The sequence below is a fragment of the Engystomops pustulosus genome, chromosome 7, assembly GCF_040894005.1.
Source record: "Engystomops pustulosus chromosome 7, aEngPut4.maternal, whole genome shotgun sequence".
Classification (NCBI taxonomy): Eukaryota; Metazoa; Chordata; class Amphibia; order Anura; family Leptodactylidae; genus Engystomops; species Engystomops pustulosus.
The window spans coordinates 80,793,127-80,813,280 of record NC_092417.1 but is presented as its reverse complement, the minus strand read 5'-3'; the positions used below and the strand labels follow the sequence as shown (position 1 = coordinate 80,813,280).

Sequence of the window (20,154 nt, the reverse complement as noted above, 5' to 3'; positions counted from 1 at the left end):
CCCCTTCAATTATGACTTCTTATTGTTTGGGCAGTTTTCATAGTGAAATACCTAAGATATTATTTAAGTTTTTCTGGAATTCACAATTTATGTTGCCTGGTGTGAAGTATGTATCTAAGCCAATGTGCAATGGAAGCGCCCCCAGAACCTCACTGGGAACTTCTACTATTGATCTGTACAGATTTCACTAATGAAGTGTTGCTCATACAGACAATTCCACTGTTTTACTGGTGCAGAGCACATAACTCATTGACCCTGACCTTTTAGCACCCTGGAAAGTGCCTGCAAAGAAAGGACTTTAACATCTGATTTAAGGGGACACTAATAATATATTTCCCCATCTTGTTGCACTTTTGCCCTATAATTCCTGGATGGTAAAGTATGATCTGTCACTTTATGGTGCTTTTTACAGTATGAACAGTCACTCTATGGCGGTCTATAAAATAAGTGCAGTCACATTTTGGAGTGTATGTATGTACAGAATAGACCCAGGCTTTTCACCTTCACCTGCTGTGTTCCAATTATTTGTTTGAAATGAATTTTAAATTCCTCTGAAAAAACACACATGCGCTTGGCATAAAACTCATTAGTTTGGTAGGTAGAAAGTAAAACCTGTGCAAAACATACATTTAGGTTAAAACATATGCATTTGGGGAAAGGTTTCACATGATGTGTTAGCAGTGCGCCTCAAAGTGCATTGTAAACTCATTATGAGGAGAACCTTTCTACAGTATGTTGAGGCAGGACGGCCTTCACCTGTTATAAAGTCAAGTGCTGTGTTCATCTGAGGTTCTATGCTCCGGTCAGGTGAGCTTTTTGTCATGCTCCTGATTGTGGCTGCCCACCGGGTGCTACGTTTTTGTTTTCTGGTTGTCTGTGTGTGAACTGTGAAAAACCTAATAATTCTCACTGTTGTGGATGTGTTTTCAGTTGTGTGTTTTAAGTCATAGAAAGCTTGGAAAGTATACAACTATCTCATTCAACAATTATAATTTTTCAGCCGAGACTGATAAACGGAAGATAGAAAAATGTGTAGCAAATATTCACAGTATTATCAGTGCTAAAATGAATGTTTTCTGCAGCTGGAATTGGACCTCTCATGCAGCTACATGACAGAGTGAATGAAAGTGTGTATCAGAACCTTATTCATCACGGTTCCTTCCTTGCATTTATCACTCAACCAGCAATTTTCATGCAGGACAATGTCCCCTTTCACATAGCAAAACAGGTAAAGCAGTTCCTTGAAACAGAAAATATTGAAATTATGAAATGGACAGCCCAAAGTCCTGATGTAAACACAATAAAAAACCACTGAAAAAATCCTTAGTGACACCGTAATAACCAAGAAATCCACCACCATCACAGAACTGGGGAAAAGACTGGAAGAAGACCAAAATCCCACCAGAGCAGTGTGATAGATAGTGATGTCCTGTGGCTGCACATGTGCTGAAGACCTTCAAATCAAAGGCCTTTGCACTTCCTACTGGTCTGTGACTGGTCTCTGTGCTACAGAGATTTGCTGTTCGCCAATTATCACTTTCTTTTCTTAATTGTACTCCTTGTATACCCCTTACAGTAAATCCCTGAAATGTAGATCAATGGAGATCACTTGATCTCGTGTGTGTATGTATTATACACACTTTATGGATTAAAAAGTATTTTTAGAATGAACTGAATTCCTATTTATATTGATTGGTCAATTCAAGCGCAGTGGAGAGAAAATTCTCCTGATTGCAGATTTTTAGACCGAAAAACTTGTGATCGGAAACCAACAAAACGTGTTGCTGGTAAACCAGGGGAAAGGCATATTACTTGTTCCCAAACTAGGGACATCCACTACAATAATGAACATGCTGCGAAGGGTAAACAGTAAAACAATAATTTACACAGCATGTGGATGGAATTTGTATGTATCCTATCCACTCTGCTTCTTGTTGTGGCCCAGCCACCGGCAATTCCACTGTGGCTAAGCCACGGTGATTATGTTGTGCGTCTTAGAATTGAATATGGTCTTTTGCCACTCCGTTATATTCTTGTATGGATACAACAGATGAATGTATCCTGGGCTGCACACAGAGCTGGAAAGGTCAAGTAGGGCTGAGGCTCCGGCTGGCATGGTGAGATGAGTTTCTATTGCCCCCCTCCTCTTTTGGGGGTCCCAATTTGCAGTCAATAAATTAGTTGTTGCTATGAGTCAGGAGCCATGCCAGACAGGCAGTCAGGAAGTGGCTCAGAGTCGGAATTTGGCCTTGGAAGAAGGTGGGAGATGCATGAGGGAGAAGCTCCATATACTTGTGCCAGTGCAGCAGGAGCAAGGGATAAGGATCAGAACTTTTGCCTATGGTCATTAAAACCCTTGTAATACCATCCCCTGTCCACGGAGGGCTGTAGCAGAGCATGGGTGATGCAACGTCTGGGTGAGTTGTTATAGGGCAGAGCTGTAGGGAATATTTGAATGGAGTAAACCTCCATCACCTACGTTGCCTTGCATGACAATACAAGGTAAAAAGAAATTGGAAAAATTGCAATATATAGACGCATAAATCCCCACATAGATAATTGATATTTTTTACTGTCTTATTATACAGTGCAGCCCCAGACCTCACATTACTACCTGTAGAGTGTTTCCTGTCTGAACCCCATTGTGTGACTCCCTCCTTGTCTCAGCATTAGTGACATAAGTGATGTCTCCATGTGTGGTTCCTGGTCACTGCGCCCTTGCTACTCCTGTCATCTGCCTCCTCCGTGCCATGCTCCCTCTCTCTCATCTCTCTGCTCTGTATAATTAGCTCCTTGTCACCTCTGCATCTGCTCAGTCTCCAGCTCCCTTCACACTTCTGTCACTGGCTCCTTCCATCTTATTAATGTGCCATTTAATGTCTTACTCTGTCTCACTGCTCCATTAAGTTCTTCATTCATCTCAGTCTGTGTGTTGCACAATATTCCTCTGGCTGCTCCCTCCTGCATCTCTCTTTGGAGGGGAATATTGCACACAACAGGCCTTTATTATAACTTTAGTATCACAGATCATGATCTCTGCTACTCATACTGAGAGCTCCCAAAACTCCCCAACTCTGTGTATCTCTTGACATCCACAAACACTACTATATAATGCCCATCCTCCTTAAAACATCAACTTCTCCTACATACAGTACGCGAGTTAGGGAGCACAAGTGTCAGTTCTGATAAAAATGCAAAACTGCAGCTCCAGATCTGGAATAGTTTAGCATCTTCACTGTCTGTATGGAGCTTTCAGTATTCATTTGTATTAGGAGAACAGTTCTTAACATCAGGAATTGTACAGTTAACAGGTGTAGTAAAAATACATTGCACCCCACGCTTATAGAAATTCTCTTAAGCTCTTGGGGTGTTGACAATCTTGTGGGAAACCATCTTCAGGTTAAAACTTTGGATTAGTACTGAAATATAATATCATGTACGTGCACAGTGACTGCACCAGTAGAATAGTGAGTGCAGCTCAGGAGGGTAATACACTCAGATTACATTACTTATCATTCACTAATCTGGTACACGGGTGAATACCAGCAGCATATGAAGTGCAGCTGTGACATATATGCAAGTGAACAGAGAATACTGTTAAGACGCAGCATAGAATAAATAATGTATGTACACAGTGACTCCACCAGCAGACTTGTGAGTGTAGCTCTGCAGTATAATTTATTCAACTGAGGATCACAATTTATTTCTGTAGACAGTGGCTATACCTATGTAATGATGAATGCAACTCAATAGTATAATGAAGATCCATTTTAGATGTAAATGTTGTCAACATTGACTTTGTCTTTGTGGCACCTGTTTTACAACTCCTATTCAGCAAATTGTCTGCTTTGTAGGGGGTGACCCTGTGAACCTGTTTTGTACCTCTACAGGTTGCAGGCTCAGGGGATATTAGGTTAGAGAGCGCTTTGAGAAGGGGTTTTGAACTGATAGACAGGATAAGCTGGGATATTGGAAAGTGCATCCATTCGTGAAGGCTTCTAACCCTTTTAATCCACTCTGTGCGTCTTGTGAGGTTGTCATGCAGAGAATTGAATTCCCAGCCCTGGAGAAGGCAGCATTCGCTTGTCATTGCTGAAGTGAAATGTCTTGTCCGCTCCTTCTGGGGAAGATTTCTATGTATATAATTCATATAGTATCACAAGTGTCTAGGAGGGAAATGGCAAAACACTTTTGTTTTCTCAGGCAGCATCAAGTCAAATGGCTGCTCCCTACTGAACTCAGCCAGGGTCATCTCTAAGTAGATCTATATTTTTAAATTGTCAGCTCCCCTAATGTTGTTATTGGTTAGAATAGTAGTAAATTTTAATATTGTTTTCCAGTTTGACTTAACCATGGTAAGTAATAGTTTCTGCAAATTTAGATACAATAGATTCTAATTTCAATCTTTCTGCTTGTTTCTTTGCACTTCTCTGTCTACATCCACAGGAGTAAGACCATTTTTTTCTTTCCATGTAAGATACAGTTACGGGGGAGATTTATTATTGCTTCTATGCCAGAAGCCGTGAAATAATTGCAAATGATTGCACAATAAAAAAAATTTGAGATAAAAATTGTGACTACGCCACCTCCATGCCACGTGGGTTTGGAGGGGGCATAGATGGGCATGGCAGGAGGGAGCGGGCACAGGCGCTCTTTTCATAAGCCAGTGATCGTACGCAGGAGCTTTGGTAGCAAAGAAAGAAGGACGATCCAGCGTCTCAGGGGAAAATGTTGCTAAAAATTTTTCAAAGCAGGAGCTTTGGTGTATGATACATCACCCCCACAATGTGTATTTGTGTGGGCATAAAGTGTCAGTTGGAGTCCAGACTTTTCAGCTTGGACTGATGCATTTGTCCTGTTATTTATTATTGTTTGCCACAATATATGTGACATCTGAACTTCCTTTCCTTACCCAACTCATCATTCTTGCTTTACCTCCTTAACCTCTAGATTGTCTTCCTTCTCTTCTTTCACATTTTCTTTGTGTTTCTTGCTCTTTTTCTTAAACCTTTTTTTTCTTTGTCTTACCCTCCTCTTCTTCTTCTGTATTTCACTGCTTCCTTTTTTCCCCTCATTTACTTCCTCTTTTTCTCTCTGGTCATTTTTGGAGTGTGTTGAGTCTTAATTGAGACTGACGACCACAGGGCACAGTGAATTACAATGGAGACAGTGGTTTTGGCACGGTGCCTGCCTTCCTTCTAGTTTCAGTAGTGGGGGTGGTTGGCTAAGTGCTGTGATGATTTGACAGCCGCCGTGTCAGGAGACAAGCTCATTGCTTTCTGACATGTTAGGGCACCCACAGCAGTCAGGGTGTGCTTTATGTATCCCTCAGCCCAAAGGGCAAGGAAATATGGAAGAGATGTACTTTTGAAACCTGGAATTCCTGTGGCCTTGATTGTCAATCGTATAGTGGGCACTGATTCCTCCTGGCACAAATGAGTTGTATCACATTGTCTTCTCTATAGGTAAATGTCAACATCTAGAAGTAGATCTTATCCTCTAGTTCTAACATGGAGGTTGATAACTGCTTATTGTAATAGCCCAGCTCCTGGAGATTGACATCTGTTCTCAACAGGCGGAGACCTATAAATTTGGCTGGCGTGCTCTGTATCTTGGTCAATAATGTCCCAGGCCTGTGATGTACCTTGTAAAGGCGTGCTGAAGTTACCCCACACCTTTCCTCCATATGGTAACCGCCTCTCATCATAGAGATAAGAGCCCACAGAGAAGCTTGTTTTACTGCTGCAATAAAGTGAGAGTTTATTCTGCACATAAAAAAACGCACTTAAAACTCGGGTGAGAGGCGATGGCCCAGTGCCAGTCTACAGATAAGAGTGTAGACCCAATATTCAGCAGCATGGTGGTCAGAGTTCGGCCAGCTTCTCGTGGATCCTAGGTGACGTGCATGGTATACGTGTTCTTTGTGTCTATGCTCCACTTGCTGTAGTAGAAGTGGCTCTGCTAATGCAGCTGATCTAATGTCTCTTCTTCTCTGCTTCCCAGTGGGATTATGGATGGGAAAGGTTTTACCAGATGATAGCTCTTCGGAGGAGACAAGCCAGCAGAGCTGAGACAAAGCCTTAGTGCAAAGGGTTAAACACTCCACTGGGTGCTGCAGATAGATGAGGATTAATGAGACTGTGTGCAGGGTTTAGCATAGGAGGATTCTGGGTAGTCTGGATCTGTAAATGCCTTTTCCTGGGGGATTATCACATACATGTAAATCAGGAACACAAAATCACTTGTATATATACATCTTAAAACTTAAACCACAATGCCCCTGTATGGATCCTGCTTAAATTGTGTGAGACCTAATATGGGAGAAGAGTATCCCTTGTATTAAGATAACAGCTCTTTTAATACTTGGCTATACTACCTCTGGGGTTGTCCCGACAGTTGTAACAGGCAAATTAGCTTATTAGTTGCAATCGGAATTGTGGGAGCTAAAGAAAAAACTAATGGGCTTACATTTAGTAAGTAGGTCCTTGTGCCAGTTTCCTGACGGACTTTGCATGTTCTTTTTGTTGCAAACTGCTTGCACAGGTATTTAAGAAGTGTCCGCGCCATATGTGTAGCACTGTACTATTCTTTGAGACACTCATTTCTTCACTGAAATGTGTTACGATGCTTACATTTAATGTACAAAGTCCGACTGAAGTGTGTCGAACTCCCGGGGCAGTGCAAAGGGCGCCAGATCCATGAATAACGGGCACCATAAATCAATAATCTGGCGCTCTCCACACTACACAGACAAACTGCACATAGTTTGCACTGTTTTTAGTAAATGTGCCCCATGGATTTTTTCCAGATTACAACCTGTGACTCTCCAGTTGAGGGTGGAAATGACAGCAGGTGTAAGGACCTGAGCTCTCTGCTGCCACCTGCTGTTTCATGTACACAATGCAAATGCGTTTTGACCAAGATGCATTCATTTGATAAGTATTTAACATGTTGTGCTTTGTTGCTGCTTGCCAGACACATGCTTTTTGGTCTATATTATGCGTTCTGTAAGGCGCTTCTCCTGCTGCATTTGCAATGCATTAAAAATGTGATGGAAGCCTGAAAAGTGCCACACACGGAAATCTCTATCAGCTCAATAGAGATTGATGGGACCGCACGGACATGCACGGCCATCTGCTCCGCACATCTCAGGGAGTGACCCAAGGTTCGACAGCAGTACTTCGGACCCCACACACCCGGTTCTCCTAATCTGTGGTGGGCCTCATCACTGAGAACCCCACCGATCAGCAAGTTAGGACCTTACTTGTTTTGTGGGAAAACTATGTGAAAAAGACCGTGGTGCATGCAATAAACATTTGATAAGGCTAGATGGTATTTTTCTTCTTTGTGCACCTGATATCCATTCTGTGCATGAGCTGATAGAGTTAATCTTCCAGTGTTTCGCCTCGAAGCCATAAAAGCGACACACTCTTTTAGAGAGCAAGGCCGGCTGCCTCTCACCTGCTCCTCGGCGTAGCAGGCAGGCACATTCTTGCTGGAGGAAGCTTTTGTTTGCTCGCTTACCACAGCCCATCTAGTCGGTTGGCCCTTGGCAGGGTGACCTTAGCAGGTGTTTCTGAGTAGGATAAGCTGAACCTGTGTGTACTTGCCAGATCAACAGAATAGAGGAGAATTAACTCTTCCTGCACTGGAGTGCTGAAACATAAAGGGTTTGCAGATGGTTAGATCATCCTGTCCCTCCATTGAGAACTACTGACCTCATAGTATGACCTAGGCCAGTGATGGACAACCTTTTGAGCTTAGCGTATCAAAATTCGCCAAAAAACCGAGCATAACTCGGGTGGTGTGTCACCTTTAGGAAAAACAAGTAACGGCCACATGTGGGGGGGGGGGGGGGGTCTCTGTACTTGGGAGAAATTGCATAACAAATTGTATGGTGGGTTTTTTCTACTTTTCTTTGTTTTTGGGTTGTTCAAAAAGCTATATTAAAATAAAAATGACTTGATATAAAAATAAATAAATAAAAAATATGTTGATCGCTGACACCATGAAGCTCAGGGGTTGCTTGGATTGTTCAGTTGTTGAGTAGATACCTGGTGACACAACTAAGCATTTTATCTATAATACAGGTGTATCTAAGCATTTCATGTGTGATACTGCTGGCTGAGCAAGTATATCATGCAGAGTTACTGAATTTCAAGTGGACCTCCAAATCTGTTCCTGGCAGCCTGATTAATGACAGTTAGTTGACCCTTAGCATCCAGGCTCTTTCCCTACTAATTAGGAGGTTGGTGTGTGCGGCCTGTAATGTGTAATTAGTTTATTAGCTCTGCTGAGTCCATGCTGTAAACACAAGGAGCTTCACTTGTCCTCAGGGTGCGTTCACACGTTGCAGTTAAAACTGCATCGCAATCAGCTTTGAGGAGGTTTTAGGTGCAGTTTTGTCAATTGAACAGGTGAAAGACATGAACTGAACGGGTGATTTTGATTTTGAAGGGGAAACCTGCTCCACAAATGTCATTCACCCGTTCAGTTCATGTCTTTCACCTGTTCAATTGACAAAACTGCACCTAAAACCTCCTCAAAGCTGATTGCGATGCAGTTTTAACTGCAACATGTGACCGCACCCTCAGAGTTGTTTACATATTGAGTATGACTTGAGTACAGCTTGCCTCCATGAAACTTACTCCTCATCCTCCATGGAGGCTGCTGTGATTATATGTGATCAAATAAATACATGGGGTCAACGGTGCAAATGTAACTGGACCTTAGATGACATCACCCTGGTCACATGACCTAAAGGGGCCAATGATGTAACAGAGCTCTCTCAATATGTTCCACATATCAGAATGGCGGGAACACACTACCTAGACCACTAGCACTAACTAGAGCATGTGAACGTTCACCAGTTTTGGCCGATGACCTAAAGCTCTTGAAGTATCCGGTGGAGATCCCATCATATGCTGGAGCACAATAAATCTTCCCCCACTACTGCATTGCTCCTTGAGAAACATGCATAATCAACATCAATGAAACCTCCGTGTCAGATTAAGGTGTTTTTCTTTTTTTTTTTTTTTTTTTTTTTTCCTTTTTTTCTCAAGAGGTAGCAAAGAGAAATTTTAGACAATGTTAAAAATGAAAGGCAGTTCAAGGTAGAATAACTGAATCTGTGTGCATACCTGAGGGATATACAGAAAACCGAGTGGTCACCATATCCTTGAAGAGAACCTGTCACCACATTTTCAGGTTCATATAGAGCCTATTAACTCACACCCTTCTTTTAGCTAAAAATTGTTTCCCTTACATCCACATCTATCAACTTTTTTATATTCCCTAGCATCAGAGGTGTGTCCTACTTGGCCAACCCCTCCCATCATACCTCTTCTCAGCGTGTCATTTGATGAGGGTGAGATCTTCACAGGTTCTTTTAGCCTCCTAACACTAGAAAACTGTACACTATATCTGATCACATCAGCCTCTATTGCAGTGGTGGCAAACCTATGGCACGCGTGCCAGATGGGGCACGCAGAGCCCCCTCTGCTGGCACGCACGCCATCATCCTCCACCGTGTGCAGATTTTTCAGTCGAAAAATAAGTTATGCATATGAAAAGATGGTGATGCTAAAATGAACAAGATTTTCTCCAAATTAGTTTTTATTCAGTACAATTGAATAAAATACAAAAAAAACCCACATATTTGGTATCGCTGCGTCCGTAACAATCTGCATAATAAAACAGAATCGTTATTAGAGCCGCAAAGTGAACCCCGTAAAAAAAAAAACCCCATAAAATCTCCAAAAAAATCATTTTTAATTGATACCCTATAAAAAATGCTCTAAAAAGTGATTTAAAAAATGTTATGCACTCTAAAATAAGACCACTAAAAAGAACAATCCTTCTCGCAAAAAATAAGCCCTTAAATAGATTTGTGAGTCAAAAAATAAAAAAAGTTATGCATATGAAAGACGTTAATGCTAAAATTAACTTTTGGCAAATTACTTTTTATTCAGTAAAAATGGGAAAAAATAAAAAATCTGTATAAATGAGGTCTTTTCGTAATCGTGACAACCCATAGAATAAAAATAATATACTATTTTTATGGCCAATAACGGCCAAAAAAAAAAAAACATAAAAATTTTCCTAAAAGTTGATGATTTTCATTTCCTCCACCAACAAAGAGTTAATAAAATCTCACCAATTAGCCTATAGATTCCCCCAAATTACGTACCAGAAAAGTGCATCTCGTGTGGCAAAAGAAATAAGCCCCTATAGGTCCACATTAAAAAAAGAAAAAAATTATAGCCTGTACAATGTGATATAGCAAATCTGCTCTGGATGGTCCCTCCTTCCCTTCTATGCCCGGCCGTGCACCCATACAGCAGGTTACCACCACATATAGGTTATCGGTGTACTTGGGAGGAATTGGGTATCAAACTTTGTGGAGCCTTTTTTCATTTAATCCATTGTAAATATTTAATTTTCGACCCAAAATGAGTGTATTGTGAAAAAATATTACAATTTGCAGACTGCACCTCCATTTTGTTTTAACCCCTATAAAACACCTAAAGGGTTAACAAACTTCTTAACAGTGGTTTTTCATACGTTGAGGTGTGTAGTTTCCATAATGGGGTAATTTATGAGTCTCGCTATTATTTAGGCCTCTCAGTGTCAATTAGAAGTTGAGCAGGTCCATCTAAATACAGGTTTTGGTGATTTTACAAAAAATGTGAAAAATGATACCTAAATTCTGAGCCTCATAACATTCTAGTAAAATATGTGGAATCTTAAAAAAACCATGCCAACATAAAGCAGACATTTGGGAAATGTAAGTTGTAAATTTATTTGGGTGCTATGACTATCTGCATCAAAAGTAGAGAATTTAGAACGTTGAAAATAAAGAATTTTTCAAAATTTGGACTTTTTTTTTTTTTTTTTTTAATAACTAAACGCAAAAGATTTCATCCAAATTTTTAAACTAATTTGAGTACAATGTGTCACGAGAAAACAATCTCAAAATCCCCTGAATATCTCATAGCGTTCCAAAGCTATAAGCACTTGTAGTGACACAGGCCAGATTTGAAAAATGGGGCCGCGTCCTTGAGGCCAAAAGAGTCCCGTAGGGGTTAATATCTGACTCAACATAAGATCACAATAAAACTTTGCAATCCAAGTGATCTTTATTGTGAAGTCAGTAGCCTATGACCTAACCAGGGGAGAATACCATAGGTAAAATTAGCAAATGGCAACTAACCAAGTAAGGGGTAATATTAAAGAGCAACCTTAAATCCACACACTCGCCATAACACGTTTCACAGAATGGTGCTTACTCTGAGGGAGAGTCTAACTCATCCAGATTTCTGGAACCTATGAGAGCTATGACATTTATAATAGTTTCATTAATATTGATTGAATGTGTTTATTCTTTGTCAGATGAAAGGTTTTCTTGGATTCATAATTTCCAATTTGTGCTATATAAGTTGACTAGCATCTCTTTGTTGGTATACTTCTTTTCAACCTCTGTTAAAGTGGTGTTGGTGCAGAGTCTGATTTTGACATTTTGACATTGGAGCTGTATTTTTTTTCTGCACATGTAAAATTTTCAATTGGGACAAGTCAACACCTTTTTATTAGAAATCCATTGGTCCCAGAGAATGGTGTATCTGATAATCTTCACATGATCCGACCTGAAGCTTTAATGCAGATTAATTTAATCTTCCCATTATCGGTGTCCGTTTGCTATTATTGAATTGCAGAGTCCTCTCTTGTATGATAGGATCAATATTTGGTGGGTAGGAGCAGGGCTGGCTCTGGTTTTTCTCAACTCTATTGAATATGGCAGACCTTGGTCATGGGCTGTTCCTGGGAAGCTGATCCAGATGTGATGAGCCTGTGATGTGGGGAACAGCACGGATCAAGCGCGGATAATTGGAGACATGCTGTTGAGTAGCAGAGCCACATCACGTACAGCATAAGAAATCTACATATAAATCTGCAATCCTTGGCCACGAAGAATCATACATTATGTTATGTAAGAAAAAAACTCTCCATCTTGCCAGAGTGCCCCCCGCTGGCATCTTGTTACTTAGGTGTAAAAGTTTATTTTTTAAATAATAGCAGAAATGATTGCAGGTAAAGCTTTCTGAGCACCGCTAAAGCTCCTTAACATCCAAAAACTGCAATGTCTTGGCCTCCCCATTCATGATATACCCCCTCCCCGCCCCAGAAATCCCATATCCCATCTCCTAATGAGAGGTGGAAGCCGGATTCTCATGTATAATTTGTGAGTTATCATTATGTGCATCTCCCAAGTACTGTTTGTCATTACAGCATTTTCTATAGCTTGAGGCTACCCCCTGTCCCTCAAGCGTTGCTGTCCTCGGATATTATTCCCAATGCAGTGGAAAAGATGAGATGTTGTAAATAAAGGGGCAACATTTTCAGTGGTTTAGAAAGTTCTAGTTTGATTTTATAAATATTATCGTATATTCTGTAGATAAAGCCAAGTAGCTACAAAACTTTTAGAAACCGCTGCAGACATGAAAGTTTGACTGTATAATGAAAAGTTTTGACTTTTTGTCATAGGTTTGCTTCAATTTGCTTTTCAATTTGATCAATAAGGTAAGCTACTGAATTTTAACCAGAGTTTCTATTAATTACCTTAGTGTGTTCAATCTTTTTCTGTGGTAAACTTCCACGCCAACACTTTTTACCTGCACCGATGGGCTGTATTCACACGGCCGACGGCGGAAAGTATATATGGCGGCAAGCTGCTGTCATAGATGGCAGTGGCCACACAGAGCAATACGGTGCCGTACGTACTGTTCTGTACACGTTGAAAAAAATAGGACATGTCCTATCTTTCCCCATGTTACGGCGCCATGCATTGCTATGGAGGGGGGAGGGGGTCACCCCTCCTCTTCATCACGGTGAACAGCCAAACGGGCATACGTTCGTGTGAACGCTGCCTCTGTAACAAACTGTGACAAAAGAGTTGTGCTAATTTGTTCCCTCACACTACATTTATACATGGTAACAGATCCAGTCTGTAAGAAGTATTACCTAGAAAACTATCTAATGTAAAAGCCGAGTTTTTCAGCACAAAAAATGTGCTGTAAAACCTCACCTCTGCTTGCTACTAGAGTCAAGAAAAAAAAGAACAATGTACTCGCCTTCTAACTCCGGCAGGTCCACTTCTATGCATTGATGCTCCGGCATCGGCTGTGTGCCCCCGCGCTGTCCTTCGCAGGGATCGGGATCGGGATCGTGATCGTCAGCCGCTCGCCGACATTCAACTATATGTGCCGGCATCGGCACACACTATCATGTCGGCAAGCAGCTGGTGCCTGTGACGGACAGCACGGGGACACACAGCCATGTCGGAGGATTGCTGTATAGAAGAGGACCTGCCGGGGGGTTGTCGGAAGGTTCTTTTTTTTTTTTTTTTTTTTTCCTTACAGGCAATATATTGGTGGCAGGGGCTGGCTATGTACCACGGGGGGGGGGGGGGACTGGCTGGCTATGTACCACAGGGGGGGGGACTGGCTGGCTATGTACCACAGGGGGGGGGACTGGCTGGCTATGTACCACAGGGGGGGGGGGACTGGCTGGCTATGTACCACAGAGGGGGGGGGACTGGCTGGCTATGTACCACAGGGGGGGGACTGGCTGGCTATGTACCACAGGGGGGGGGACTGGCTGGCTATGTACCACAGGGGGGGGGGGGACTGGCTGGCTATGTACCACAGGGGCTGTGACCAATGCTTTTCCCACCCTGGGCTTATACCTGAGTCTATCGGTTTTTCCATTTTTTGGGGGGTTAAAATTTAAGGGTCTTGGCTTATACTAGGGACGGCTCATACTCGAGTATATACCGCAGACTTTGGATTTTTGATGATTTTATTGCCTCTAAAGCTTTAACCTCGCAGGAGAAATACAAAGGACCGTTTTCTCATCCGGTGAATTAAATCTTTATAAATGAAGCTTGAGGTGCTGTAAAATGTAGGCCAGATCCATTAAACCTCATTAACAGTAAGTACTTAGTGGTGCCAAACCTGGCAGCCCTGGACATCGCTTTAATTTGATGGGTGTTAAGGGAGAATTGGCTATTAATTGTGATGACTGCGGCCCCGCTCTTCTGACTCCAGAGTGTGGCAGCTGCCCCCCTGCGATAATACACAAAGGCTGGCATGATCAGTGCTCAGCCCCCTGGCACTAGCTGAGGGTGGACTGTCTCATTAGCCGAGTGACACCTACAGGTTATTTATTGCAGCTCTTGACTAAATCAGTGTTCATCCATACCAGAGAAAGCACACACATTGGGTATTTAAGTTATTGGGTATCTCTACTTTCAGACATGTAGCAACTTACAACACACTTTTACCCCAGGGTCTCTGGCAGTCTCCACACATACGAGTTTCCAATATAAAGTCTACTGTCTGGATCAATTTTTTTTTCATGTGTTATGTCTCCTCCACATTACTGTGAACAGTCGGTATGCTGGTGACCATAACCACCCAACAATATAGCTGATTTTACATATAGTAGTACTACATTATATGACCACATAGTCCGATCTGACGATACTGCTTACAATACAGATGCTGGATCAACCTCATTGGAGATTGCAAGTTTGCGGATGCAGAATAGTCAGTGTTGGACCATTTAACAAAGTGTACCCCGTTTTCTCAAGCTACGATGGACAATTCTTCACCAAATAGAACTTGCATTACTTTTTCCTTTTACTATGTTATTTTTGGTATTGTATAGTTTACATTTTGCACCATATTTGCTACCTGAACAATTCTTCAGATGCCCACGTTCTTTAGTCCGTCATCTTTGCTCCACTGATACATTTCCAATCATCCTGCATCATTTTTTTTCTTTCTAATGCCTCTTTATCCTTCATCCTTTATCCCACACCTGTTCTTTGAAAAATTAATGCCACCTGAAGCCTGGGAACAGCTTGTGCAGGAGGAGGAGAGGTGCTGCCACAATACAGAGCTGAAAGCTTCAATTAGGTTAATTCCTCCGAGAAGTGAAGGAATGGTAGAGGAGCAAGAGGAGTCGGAATGTAACTGATTGAACAGGGCATTGTCGTGGGGGTCAGCGCTGCTGGGGCACAACCTTGTTACCATATGAGCTTCAAGGCCTTGCTGGTGCTGCATAAGTTTAGCTTTATTTAGTGGTTGATGAAAGTGAAGCTTTTGTGGAACATGAGGCCTTACAGGTGGTTTGCCATCTCCTCCAGAAATGAGCAGGTTTCTTTCTTGTACTCTGAGGTGTTAGCCTGTTAAGACCTGGAAGAGGGAGGTGTAAATGTGCAGACGAAAGGACACCAAGCCAGGAAGAAAAGCTGGCGTCAAGCTGCTGCTATGCATTATGCATCATGCCTGATTTTACATTATTTCTGCTACAACCTGTCAGTATATAAGGACTTTGCATTATTTATAGAATTGGACCTGTGCGCCTTTCTAACAGCCACTTGTGCTATTATTGGGGATGCACAGAGCTTTCATGATAAAAATAGAAAGGCGTGATAAAGGCAATGAGACTCTGAGGCAGCACAGTGGGGTCCTAACCTCTCTTGCCTCTCCATAAGAAGGTCCCTAGAGGTGCAGACATAGGGGTCAGCTGACTTAATATTAAGGTCCACAGATAATGAATATCCTTATGATTCCTAACAGCTCTGTCCCTGACCTATGTAATTAGTTGGTTGTGAGAAGCAGTATTGAATGATTCAGTAAAAATGGCGCAGTGAAGTCCTAGAATAAAGTTGTCTGATGGTGCATGCTACGCAATTTGTATTTCCCTTATTGTTTTATTCCCCTGGGAGCCTGGTATTGGCTGGTTTCTTTCCCTGTCTCCCTTTTTCAACCACCCCGACATTATAAAACACATTGATATGGTAATGACTCCAGCAGGGATACTCTTAATTAAAAACTTTTTCACAATGAATTAGAAAGGCGTGAATGGCTCCTAAACAGATGCATAAAACAAAAAAAAAAAGCAATTAAAATGTAGTCAAAAAGTAAAAATTAAAAAATTGGTGGCACAGTACACCTCTGTTTCATGGCCATTAGGAATGGTTGAGAAATTTAGTCCAAATTTACTAACTGTATTTACAAATACAGGTTGGTTACCCAGTCATTAGAGGGCTATGATGTGCTGCTTTGCAATACTAGACATACTAGAATACTAGAGGGAGATGCATCATGCCCTCTATGCAAGAAAACTTGTTTAATTTGTTTTATAGTTAGCTGGAAAAAGGGTGTGTCCTCTAACTTGGGGGAGTGACTGGACGGAAAATAACCCGTGCGCTAGAAATTTCAGTACGTTCACCAGTAAATTTAATATTGTTGTGCAACAAACTAGACCAACTAATAGGCGGTGCAATGTACGACTCACCAGTTTTATACTGCACCAGATTCTTCATCCAGCATCAGACGCAGCAGAGAATTGTCTAGTTCTACTCTGCACTGGTCTAAAGACCAACACATTAGTTCATCACCCCCACTAGGTTGTAATTTTTTTCCCTTGAGTAGGAATCAAATAACTTCTTACTAATTTTCATGGTCCTCCAATAGGCAATACATTTTGAATGATCCTATATAAATGATCTTTCCTGGAACATTCTATCACATTAAGATGGTTCTTGGATAAAAGTTCTGCTGTAATGAGTTAATATCTTTAATGAGACAATTGGATACATATTTCAGTCACAACTGACCTCTAGCCAGATAATGGTTTATCAAATAATCATGTTTCATAAATTTAGTGGATCAGCAGAATGACCACTTCTTGCCATCTCTGCTGGGTTGGACCCAGCTGCACCAATATCTTAACTGCAATCAGACTAGAAACCTGTCTATTTTGTATCTTATTTCCAGATGTGATCTGCAATAAGATTGGTCTCTATCACTTTTAAGAGGCCTTCTATCAATGGTGTACTGTGTAGTCTGAGTAGTGAATGTCTGACTCCTGTAACTTGGGTCACTGGTCACATCCTTAGATTGACAGGTTAAGATGAGATGTTTTAACATCAGTAGAAGTATCCGCGTATCTGTGTAGCCCCCCCCCCCCCCCCCCATCATCACCATTATTTTGTGCAGCCAACTCCTCATTGTTTTCCAGCAGAGCGGTTCTCCTTTTGTGTTTTTGCGTTGCAGGGTTTTGCACAGATGACAATTTTTTTTATATAACTTTAAATAAGTTTTTTCACTTGTCCCGCTATCTTTAGTCCTTTTTTGGTCCAGCATTACTATACACATAATTTACATGCTGTTCGATGGTAACTTAACTGTGGTCATTGCAATATCTGAACAAGCACGTAACGTATAACAATGGAAGTCAAAGCAAGATACCAGAAAGGATTGATGAGCAGCAGTAACAGTCCATACTACTATCATGATGCATAACAATGCTTAGGGTATTGTCACACAGTGTATTTTTGGTCAGTACTTGGTCCGTTCTTTGTGTTTTTTAAACTCACTAAAAATGCATGTGGTTTAAAATGCACTGAAAACGCATGTATTTTTGCATGTTTACCATGCATTTGGCTGGTTTGAATCCTATACTAACATTTTCACAGCTGCGCACACTTCCACAAATTAAGGAAAAACTATTGAAACCAGCCAAACGCAAACCTAACTATTAAAATCCAATATGCTCTATACAAAGTGACACCAACAGAATATTGGTACAGGCAGTCCCCCGGGTTATATACAAGATAGGTTCTTAAGTTGAATTTGTATGCAGGTCAGAACATGTATATTTTATAATTAAACAATTGGATTTTTAAATCATTTTGCTGTCATGGGACCAAGAATTATCAATAAAGCTTTATTACATACACCTTACAGCTAATCACTGTAACTATGGGTCATCTGTAAGTTGGGAATCGCCTGTATATAATACAGGACGTAACTCCGAATCACTTTATAAGTCATGTTATGTATGTACATAGCTACTCCAGCTGCTAAAAAGTGGATACAGGCTGTAGCTAAGGATTGGTGTAGGATAAGTAATGTGTGTTTACAGTGACCAGTAGCATCATAAATGTATCTCCTTATACATGTGTCACTGGCTGGAAAATGGGAATAAGTACAGAATATATAATGTTTTACACAGGAGAACGATACAGAATAGAAGTCCTAATGCTACCTAATGTAATGGAATGTACAATATGTACATTCTACCAGCTGAATCGTAAGTAAAACTCTGGAGTACGATAAGGTTGGTAACTCAATATAAGTAATGTTTTCTATCTACACCGTGATTCCACCAACAGAATAGGGAGTGCAACTCTTGATGGACATGTTTTTTTTTTTTCAACCGTATAAACAAAGTAATTGTGGAGTACAATGCATGATGTTAACTGTATGTAAACTAAACACACAAATGTTGATAAAGTATTGTTACAATGCATTTATAGTTCTGTATAAATGTTCCTGTAACAGCAGTGTATTGCTCCTGGCCACTGAGTTCTAGCTTTCCTAACATTATGGATATATGTTCTGTCTAATAAAAAAAAAAAAAAAAAAAAAAGACAATTGACTTCTACTTGTGAGGCCTTTTACTTATCGTAGCTGCTCCTAGCCAGTCATCTTAATGTAAACCAAAGGTTAAGGAAGGGGCCACACAATATGATCCTGGGTATTAACTGGAGGGAGTTGACCTTTGCCCTTGCAAAATTGTGCTGACAAATGGTGTGGAAGGTGTCGTGATTGCTGTTTTATCATTCGGGATGATAAACACCTGCACTGCTGGACAAATGTGATGTCCTTTTAAATCTCTTCCACCATCCCCCTCCCCTCGTTCCCTGCCCTTGCTCGATTCCCATCTCTATGTGACAGTTTTATTGGCAGGCGAACTGCGCTAGAAGGATTGGCCGCTATTTGCGGGGCCGGGGCCGTGACTTTTGTAGGAGACAGTTAACATAAATTCACTTGATGGATCGAGGGGATCAGTCCATTCAACCTGTGGCGGATACATTCAGATCTGGGCCATAACATTCACTGTGCTGGCGCGGAGTCCCATTAAGTGGTGCTTATTTATAACATAGCGGCATGGGGCTGCGGCTCGTAGAAAGCAGCTCCTGCCTCCATCATGTAATTTTATGAAGAGCATTAAAACGGCTCCTGTAATTTGCACCTTTTTATTCATTAGGCTCAGCCACAGCCATAAGTCAGGGATGCAGTGGGATATGGACGCGGTGCGGGAAGATAAAGCGACGACAGGCCAGATGTATTTTTACATTAGTGCGCCTTTACTATAGTTTATGTGGAGAGAGAGGAATATAAATTGCATTATTAAATATGGAGCACTCTTCCAGGGATGTGGTGCCTGCTGATTTGGAGAGGAGATGGTAATCAGCCAGGAGGGGAGGGATGTTCCCTCCTAATTTCTCAGGGGTCAGTGTGGAAATTGCCTGATATTTATTAAGTTCGTCTCCTGTAATTGCTTGTTTAGATCTAAGATCAGTGCAGCAATAAGGTTCCATTATGTATGATTCCAGGAGTGCTGGCGTCCAGTTAACTGTTTGGTCGCATACTTCTAAACACCCCCTATATACATATCTATGGGGAGAAATAAGGGTTGTTAAATGCACTGGGGTACATAGTATTCTCATCAGCATTTCTGGATTAAGGGACAATTTCTATCTAAATTTTATTTCTTCTATTTAGTAAAAAGCCTGTAGGATGTGTGCCCCCCAAACGGAATCATTTCCTCATTTCTGGTTACTGCTAATCATTAATGGATCCCATTAGACCATGGCGTCGTCCATCTTTTTCTGCTCTGTAGATTTATCTTGATTGCTGCGTGGATATTGACTGCACTCTGAGGTTAGACTCTGTAATTTGCTGCCTCGTGGGGCCGCACTGCTGCCTGTAATTGTATTATAATGCCCCTACCTGAAAGCCTAGACAATTAAGCTGTCTTTCCCAGATCAATCCTGTCGATGTGAGAGGTTTATTGGTGCATTGTACTCCCCTCCCCAAAATACCCCCGCCCTTCTAACCCGGTGCTTCAACCAAGACACTGACCTGTAGCTATAAAAGGCAGAAGTTCCTAGAAATCATGGGCCCATTTGGGCCCTTTCTGCTGCATTGCCTGCCTTTTTTTTTTTTTTTTTTTTTTCCTTCAGTTTTTCATAGATAGTTTGCATAAGTCTAACATCAGTTTTGCATATCCCCA

General features: G+C 41.4%; 1 protein-coding gene across 4 annotated transcripts in view; it reads left to right on the top strand.

Moving 5' to 3' along the window:
* GSE1 (Gse1 coiled-coil protein) overlaps positions 1-20,154 on the top strand; it is a 247,628-nt gene that overhangs the window by 71,298 nt on the left and 156,176 nt on the right. The window lies entirely within an intron of this gene.